Source organism: Lissotriton helveticus, chromosome 10, assembly GCF_964261635.1.
Source record: "Lissotriton helveticus chromosome 10, aLisHel1.1, whole genome shotgun sequence".
NCBI classification, from domain to species: Eukaryota; Metazoa; Chordata; class Amphibia; order Caudata; family Salamandridae; genus Lissotriton; species Lissotriton helveticus.
The window spans coordinates 941,749,742-941,757,330 of record NC_136071.1 but is presented as its reverse complement, the minus strand read 5'-3'; the positions used below and the strand labels follow the sequence as shown (position 1 = coordinate 941,757,330).

Here is a 7,589-nt window from a genome sequence, read left to right as displayed (position 1 = left end):
AAGTTATGCGAAGAATGTGCCCTAATGCAACCAAAGGCGATCCGGAACTTTGAAGTTAAGCTGTATGCCATCAAACACCAAAATATGTTTTTTAACTTGCATAAAAACCTGCTTCAAATCGAGGGCTAATACTCATTCATGCTCTCCTGCGACAAGTCTTCTTTGTGATTGGGGTAGTCCAGTAAGTCATAATCTAAATCAAAGAAGCATAATTCTCAGTGAGATTCAACAACATCCTTCTACTCTCTGTCTAAAGTGAAGTAGGAAGGGTGCCAAGGTGCCACGCGATCCTGTTCCTGATTGCTGAGCCAATTCCACAGCTGGTCCCATTCATCCCAAATATTTCAGGTCATCGGCAACACAGCGTCAGATTGAGGCCTTTAAGGAGGCCAGCTGTGTATTTTTGGCTCTCTTTCGGTTACCTCTGGTACATCATCAGCCAGGATAGCTTGAATCCAGTGGCAAAGTGAGCAAGGGGCCCAGGCTGGACTGTTCCCATGAGGCACAGTGTCAGACTGATTTGCATATGGCCATGTCTGAACTGGGGTGGCGGAGTGAGCTAAAGAATGATGATGGATTAAACCCAGATCAGTTGACTCGGGGTGAGTGCTTGCAATGTTCAACACTCCATCCATCATCCCCTTTGGTTTTGCTTTGTTCGCCCTAAGTTGGCAGGGTATGTCCGGACGTGGGTCCCTTGCTCACTTTGCCACTGGATTCAAGCTAGCCTGGCTGATGACGGCTGATTAGCCAGAAACCGGCCCCAGGATGCTTGTTTCTGGTCCAGGGAAGACATTGCTTGGCAGTTTTGGGCTGGACAGTTCCCATGAGGCACAGGGTCAGACTGATTTGCATATGGCCATGTCTGAACTGGGGTGGCGGAGTGAGCTAAAGAATGATGATGGGATTAAATCCAGATCAGTTGACTGGGGGTGAGTGCTTGCAATGTTCAACACTCCGTCCATCATCCCCTTTGGTTTTGCTTCATTAGGTCATTATAAGCATGCTCTCTGGAACATGGCCAACAACATCTTGCTTTTAGTCCTGGAGGAGTTTCGGTCTCTGGCTAAACCCATTCAGGACAGCCAGGATGCAGCAAAAAGTCACTATGGCTGATCTGGATATGACTGACGGCATGGAGAGTGTTGTGGGCACTAGTGTGGCGCTCTGCTGCCACATATGGATGTAATCCACTGGCTTTTTTGGGGATGTGCAGGTGTCTCTATTAATTAGGCCTTCTGATAGGCCTCACCTCTTCAGTAAAAAGGCTGTGCTGCCCTCCAAATCTTAAAGAAAGGAGAGCCACATCACTTTCCTTGGCCTGTACAATCCCTGCATGACAGTGAGACTAGTGAGCTGTTCTACCCCTGAGGCGGAAGCCGGGGGCTGTTAAAGCTTGAAGGATATTGTATTTCATTGTGCTAATTTTAATCTGCGGCGCCTCATGTTTCTTTTAACCGAACTCTTTTAACATTTTTGTGTATAAATTGTTTTTGCATTTTTAGATTATGTAAAAACTGCACTTTAGACAATCCCTACCTCACCCACGCCACTCCTGACCCCTACTCCCTGCACAGCCGATTTAGGGCTGGTGCGAGAGAGGGGTGGACGCCATCTTGGGGGTACGGAGGGGCAGCGCTCTAGCTGCTGGCTGCCTCCTGCCCTTCCCTCTCTTCTCAGCTATAAATGATCACCACTCCCCGACGGCGCATCGGGCGCGCCGGTGGCGCGCCGAAGGCGTAAACCCTGCATCTTTTGCCCCGTCCCGTACATCATATAGCCCAAGGAAGCTCCATGATCTTAAACCCGTCACTCAAAAACCCTGTGATCATTCCTGGGACCTAGTCTCTCCCCAGTCTATCTGTCCGGGATGTGGTTTCTTCTTTCGGGGACTACTATCCAATGAAACTCGGTTAACAAATCATAAGATGTACCTGGTAAACTGTAGATCCCTGGTAAAGCACTCGTTAGAAATTAATCTTTTTATTCAGGACAAGAACCCAGACATTATTTTTTTGACAGAAACATGGCTTACCAATGATTCCGAACCGGATCTGGTTCAGGCCATTCCCCATGGGTACCAGATATCTTGTACCGACCGTAAAACTGGGAAGGGAGGGGGTTTAGCTATTATTTTTCGGGACACCTTTCAGTGTCGCAGTTCTTGTCATCCTATTCCGGACTGCGAAAGTGTCTCTTTTGCTATAGATTTCTCCCCTATTAATACGTTTTCGGGAGTACTTGTATACCGCCCTCCGGGACCCTTGGGGTATTTCACCTCCAATCTCCCGCCAATATTTGCTTGTCTTACAACCACACCAGCTAACTTCACCCTGTTGGGTGATCTTAACATCCATTTTGACAACCCTACTAACACTATTGCGGGTCACCTGCTGGCTAGTCTTGCGGCGCTACAGTTAACTCAACTAGTGACTAACCCAACTCACCTAAAAGGCCACCTCCTTGATCCTATTTTTAGCAACTGCTTGGAACTAGTTGTCCCTACCCCCTCTCCAGTCCCATGGTCGGACCATCAACTGATCCCTTTCACTTGGACGGTCCCTAAATTTCCTCCACCTGCACATGCCCATTCCGCTAAGCGTAGGAATTGGTCTAAACTGCCGTTGGAGGACTGGAGGTCGACCCTGGTAAACACCAGACCTCCTGACAACCCAGACCCTACCTCAGGCAATGAGGATTTTAACTGCTGGATCTCCAATTCCTTAGACATGGTACTTCCCTTGAGCACCGTGGACCCTAAGCGAAGTGCCAAGACGGCTCCCTGGTACTCCCCTGCACTTTGGGAATTAAAAACCAGGTGCAAACGTCTTGAAAGGAAATGGAGACTAGATTTCTCCCTTGTCAGCAAAAGCAACTACAGACTCATGCTTAGAGCGTATAAAAAGGAGATAAAAACGGCCCAATCGTCCTTTTTCGCTGAAAAAATCAACACAGCGGCATCTAAACCTAAAGAAATATACAGGATAGCAAAAACCCTTCTAGAGCGCCCAGAGCAGTCTTTAGACCCGGGCAATGCACAAGTCCGCTGTAATGATCTAGCAGAATTCTTCTCGCAAAAAATTCAAATCATCTACTCTGCTTTCCCGTCCCCTTCCCCTACCGTCCAACTCCCAAAGCCCTTGACCTCTGTCACTCATCATACAGTCACCGTACAAGCCTTCCCGCCACTCAATCCCAGCCTCTTAAACTCCATAGTACCTCAGGTCAAATCAGGCTCGCCCAAGGACCCAGCTACCTCACTGCAAATGGTCAATGACATCATTCTTCCTACAGTGCTTAACCTACTGAACTCCTCGTTAGGTTCAGGTGTGGTTCCATCACCCTGGAAACGTGCGATGGTCAGGGCCCTTTTAAAAAAAACAAATCTCGACCAGTCCGAGCTAAAAAACTATAGGCCCATTTCTTTGCTTCCTTGGATGAGCAAAGTATTGGAAAAACACGCTAATGCCACCTTGGTAGATTTCATCGAATCCAACCATCTACTCGATGTTTCCCAAACTGGCTTTCGTCCCAAGCATGGAACAGAAACCGCGCAATTGGCAGTGACGGAGGAGGCACAAAAGATCTTGGACCAGGGAGGATCAGCGGCCATTATCCTCCTGGACCTCAGTGCCGCTTTCGACACTGTCAACCACAGCACACTTCTTTCACAGCTTTCTGATTTTGGGATTGCGGGCACGGCCATTTCTTGGCTTGAATCTTTTCTCACTGACCGCTCCTTTCAGGTGTTTGAGGGCTCTTCCATCTCCCCAAGCAAATCTCTTCCTTGCGGTGTCCCTCAGGGCTCATCTTTCAGCCCCACATTGTTTAATGTCTACATGGGGCCACTAGCTGAGGTAGTCCGTCCATTTGGCATCAAAATCATAACATACGCGGACGACACCCAGCTGGTGGTCTCCATCAACCAACTTGACACAAACCCGGACAATCTTAGGACCTGCTTGGAAGAAGTCTTAAACTGGATGACACAATCATACCTGAACGGTGACAAAACCGAGTTAATGTTTTTAGGCAATCCCTCCCCATTGGCTCTCAGCTCGTTCTGGCCCCCCTCCTTGGATGCGCCTCCCTTACCCAGGGAAAAAAATAAAAAGTCTAGGCATATGGCTCGATAAAACCCTGAGCTTTAATGCCCAAGCCACCAAACTTTCGGCAACCTGTTTTGGCCTTCTTAGGCTAATCCGGAAGATCCTCCCCTTACTACCTTTTGAAGCAAGGAAAATAATGGTTCAGGGTCTAATCCTATCCAGATTGGATTTTGGAAACGCCCTGTACCTAGGTGCCCCCCAACTCACCCTTAACATTCTCCAGGTGGCGCAGAACGCCGCAGCCCAGACTCTTCTTCAAATTCCCCGTCGTCTTTCAATAAAGGCCGGTTTGCGTACTTTACACTGGCTAACAGTTAGGCGCAGAATCAAGTTCAAGGCCCTCTGCATTTTCCACCAAGCCTTCTGGAAAACTGGTCCCCTCATAAATCATCCTCTGATTACCCCTCACAAACCGGCAAGACACCTCAGGTCATCTTTCTCTTCACTGGCCACAGTCCCTAGGATTAAAAAATCCAGAAGTGGAGGCCGTTCTTTTTCTTATAATGCCCCCAAACTTTGGAACTCCCTCCCCCTCAATCTACATTCAGAATCTAATCTACTCCGTTTCCGCAAACAGTTAAAAACTTTACTATTCTCCTACCCTGACTAAACTTCCTTGCATCCAGCTTGCAGAGTCTGTAGCGCTGGGACGCCTCAGGGTAACCATCGCGCTTTATAAATCTTCATTTCATTTCTTTTCACAGTTTCCTTTGCAGTTCCAACACTTTTGAGGCTACTCCAGGGGGTTGCATGTAGGCACCAACAGGCCTACCGCCACATTAGCAGTCTCTCCAGTCCTTTTATGGCTGAGATTCATATCAAGCAGACATTGTGCAGGGCAGCAAGGACACTGTTTAACTCAGTTTCCCGCTCCTGCGGCATCAGCCTCTAAGTCTCTTTATTTTTCCCCTTAGAGGTGCACAACCACCCTTTGGGAGACAAGGTCAGTAATTTTCTTGTAAGGTGGCAGGCCATCACGTCCAAGATTGGCCCTCCATACTGTCCAGTATCAAATTGCCCTTTCATTCCTTTCTGACCGACCTCAACTTCCTCCCACAACAGAGAGGCTTTCAGAGAACAGCCTATCCATCTTGCTACACGACGTGCAGACTCTCTTGACCAAGAGAATGCCACCCTCGAAAATAGAGACATGTTGTTACTTCTACTATTTCCTTATGCCAAAAAAGGATGGAGACCTTTATATCATTTTAGATGCTCACCCTCTAAATGATTTCTTATGTAAGGACACATTCAAAATCTGACCCTTTTGTCCAGGTTCTGTCTTTCCTGGATCCAGATGATTGGATGGTTGCCTTCGACTTGAAGGACACATACCTTCTTGTGTGTTTTGCTGTTCACCCTATGTGGGAAGGGTATGCCCAGACGTGGGTCCCGTGCACACTAAGCCACTGGAGTCAAGCTATCCTGGCTGAAGACGGCTGATAGCCAGAAACCGGTCCTAGGATGCTTGATTCCGGCCCAGGGAAGACATGGCTTGGCAGTTCGGGCTGGACTGTTCCCATTATCTATTTTAAACAACAAGGGGACCCCAATTAGTATCAGCGAGGGACCTCGGGGAGCTTAATCATATGGAAACAACAATGGTCCCTGGCAGCGAGACAAATGATTGAAAATGAATATAGACTCAGTCAGTTCTATATTAGAGAAGACATGCCCAGCCGGGCAGAGGTCCTCAAAGTTTATATTTAAATCAAAGTTTGCAAAACACAATAACACCTTCAACAAATCACGTGCGTGGGGCACAAACCTGTGCCCAGCCACAACAATACAAAAACAAAAACATACACAAAGGGCTTGTAAGGCAAAATCAACAGTCTCTGTAAAATACCGATTTTAGACAGAGAATTTCTTATAGGTACCATTACACAATTTTTGTATAATAAATTATTCCACAAGTATATGGTACACAGTGGGTCGACGACGTTTCGGACCCCCTTGCTAAATGATGGGGTCCATCATCAGGACAGAGCAATGGTTGCCTTTTTAATTTATAAGCCTCTTTCGCCTAAGGGGAAGAAAGAAGGACAGAAAGGTACATTAAATTCTCACACGCATAATGATAGTGACATTGTGCAGTGATTATTGGACTAGTCCGCTTGTATCCAGGTGGAGACAGCGAGTGGCTTTATTTATAGTGTCAACAGGCATGTGACTAGGTGAAGAAGCACATTCTGTTGGTGACTAGGAAGGTGCATAAGTGTAAGTGAGTGGTTCTCAGAATAAAACCAAGGGTGGCAACAAGATCAATTAAAAAACGGCGCAGTGGTACGAATGAATGTCAAGGGGAGAGGATGCCACCGTGATTGTTGGTGCGGCGATACATTTACAATAAGGTGAAAAACGGCGCAGTGATGCGAAGTGAATTGCAAGAAGGAAGTCTGAATTGAATGGTACAGTTGTTGCTATACCCAAGGAAGAGATATAGGGCTCACCAGAGGGGTAATGGGTACAGGAGCTCATGTAAGAGCGCGCAGACGAGGGCTTACTTCATGAACAATTTTATATTGAATTGTCCGCTTTATTCGGTATATCTAAATGAGAGGAGGAATTAACGTTTAGGGCTGGAGACAGTCATTTATTATTGGTGTTAACCGAAAAAATGAGGCGTCTTACCAGTAGTACAAAAGTATATATTACGAGGGTCCAGGGCAATTGGTACGAGAGCTCACTTGAAGAGCGCGCGAGGCATGGAGTTAGACCGGAAACAATTAAGGATGAATTGTCCGCTTGGTCGGTTCATCTAAAAAAGGGGGAGGAAATATTCACACTTGGGACGGGGAACGGCCATTGATTAGTTTTGGCGGTCAGTGGGAAAAATAGGAGGCGGCTTACCAGTAATTCAAGGAAGTTATTTCGAGGGTCCAAGGGGTGGGAGAAGAATAATATCTTGCATCCGCATGTACCTGTGTACAGAATTTTTGTTTTAGGTATGGGAATCTAAACTACAGAAAAAAGGGCACAAAGTCGTAAAGCCGAGAAGGGCTTACCTTGTGAGCCGGGTAATGCCGGAAGCGCCGTGTCGCGCTGGGGTCCTGGAACCAGGAGGGCCTGCCGGTAAAGGAAGGGATTATCAATCAGGGGAGACAACTGGGCAGGGTGTAGCGCGGGGCTATCGGGACGTTCAAGAGGCGCGTCCAATGCTTACCGGGTCAGTCGGCAGAACTCGATTTCCTGGTTAAGCGAGTCACGTGAGCCCAGCAAATATATAATGCTCGGCCGTTGGCTGACTTGAAGGCATGAGAATAAAGGAAGGACCAGGGTTTAGCGGCCATGTTAGGGGAGTGAAAGCCACAGATAGGTAGGGACAGTGTGCATAGGGATAAGTGCAGCGTGGTGACATCTGTGAGTGACAATGATAATTGTGACAAGTACAACAACAATAAAATGAGAGTACATTATTTACACATAGAAGTCTCTGTGAAGGCCAGAAAGTTTTTTAACCACTTGGGTCTTTTCAAT

At 47.2% G+C, this 7,589-nt stretch overlaps 1 long non-coding RNA gene across 1 annotated transcript; it reads right to left on the bottom strand.

Annotated features, from left to right (window-relative positions):
• Window positions 1-6,080: 6,080 nt before the first annotated feature.
• On the bottom strand, window positions 6,081-6,866 carry LOC144785559 (uncharacterized). Its single transcript, XR_013601961.1, has 3 exons — window positions 6,744-6,866; window positions 6,563-6,661; window positions 6,081-6,135 (listed from the first exon to the last, which is right to left on the bottom strand). It is a non-coding gene; the product is annotated as an uncharacterized LOC144785559 (long non-coding RNA).
• Between the last annotated feature and the right edge of the window lie 723 nt (window positions 6,867-7,589).